This window comes from Bidens hawaiensis, unplaced genomic scaffold (assembly GCF_021521415.1).
Source record: "Bidens hawaiensis isolate Kalapana, Puna unplaced genomic scaffold, B.hawaiensis_p1.1 tig00021177_1, whole genome shotgun sequence".
Taxonomy (NCBI): Eukaryota; Viridiplantae; Streptophyta; class Magnoliopsida; order Asterales; family Asteraceae; genus Bidens; species Bidens hawaiensis.
Genome location: NW_027493272.1, coordinates 1 through 1,720, shown reverse-complemented (window position 1 = coordinate 1,720; position 1,720 = coordinate 1).

Sequence of the window (1,720 nt, the reverse complement as noted above, 5' to 3'; positions counted from 1 at the left end):
CTTTTACTAGCCACACTTAGTAAATTATGGCCAAATATGATCTACACTCACAGTAGCTTGATAACGATGTGGTTAAAAACTAATACATATGGCCACACTTACGGGTATATGTGACCATAGAGTATTGTTTGTTAGCCACTTATAAGTTTTATGTGTGGCTAAAAGTTAATGGTGACAATAAACAAAACGTGTGACCGTTAGTAGTTAATGGCCACACTTTAATTGTTTCATATGTGGCTAAAAGCTTATACATATGGTCACACTTACGGGTTTATGTGACCACAGAGCATTATTTCTTAGCCACTTATAAATATTTATGTATGGCTAAAAGCTAACAGTTACATTAAAACAAAAGTGTGACTATTGATAATTAATAGTCACATTCTAATTCTTTTGTGTGACCAACCAGACATCCACCCTTCAGCAACTAATCTGAACCCTAATCCATCACCTGCTGCTAACACTTTCATCACTCATTAACATCGATTGAAGCTCATCTTGGTCAGGTAGGTGATTTATACTTTAATTTTTATAAATTTGGGTGTTCGAGGGTTTAATGGATATTGCGCCATATGAACTTGTTACTTGTCTGTAGTATTTCATGAATGTAAGCAATTAGGTCTTGGATTCAATCGATTAGTATTCGTTCTAATTTAAACAATCTTGATACAAGTTGCAATTGACGTTTTTGAATCTTTTCTTTTTTATCATTGTTGGATTTATATTTTCTAACGGGGCTTTTTAACATGATTAATTAGAACCCTAGAGATGTCATAAACATGTTAGGGTTTGAGTTTTGTTGAGAACAGTTGGCTGACAGATTCGTTCTCGTTTATTAATTGGCCTGTAAGTCGTTGTTAACGATGATTATTGAACGATTGTTGATTTTAGGATATAGTATTCCGAGTCTAGTTTCCAGAAAGGTAAATTTTGTAATTTTTGGATGAGTGTTGAATACCCTTTATGATTTTACAAAAAAATATGTTAAAGATGATTCGGGGAGTTATATTCTGGTCCATTTTTCGGACATCATAACTCCCTAATGACAAACCCAAACGGGTTGGTTCCACTTTTGGAACTTAGTTTTATGAGTTTAAAATATAACACAATTGGTCTTACACAACTTGGTTTAATGAGTTGATAGAACCATTAAATTAGTTTTTGTTGCGTAATCTGCTGAACTGTTAGTACTTATCTGTAATGGTTGAATTATTGTGAGTTTTCTATGCATGAGAAAAATATAATAAAAATTGTTTGAGAAACCTGATTTATATATCCTACTGTGGTAAATTCTGTAGAATTTATCCTTAATCTTTTCTTTGTGAATAAAATCAGTTTGTACATGCCAGAATCTGTCTCGTGAACTGAATGATCATAAGTTAAGTTGTATGATGAATATTTGGTTGCTTTGCCATGATATGATGTCTGGGTACATTACTTATTATCGCCAACGATTTGTCGGGTCAAGTTTATGTGTGAGTTCATACGTGGGTCTTAGAGTCATGTGTTGTTGAACATATTCTCATAACTTAAAACACTTGTACTAGGTAAAAACGAGCTGAACTGCTAATTTTTTATTGCTGAATTGCTGAAAAATTGGTCAAAACGCGTTGAAACGATCTATTAAGTGCCGAAACGAGCTGTTAAGTGCTGAAACGGACTGAAAAATCGCTAAAATGAGCTGTTTAACATGTTGTTTGCTGTAAAAACGAGCTGTTAA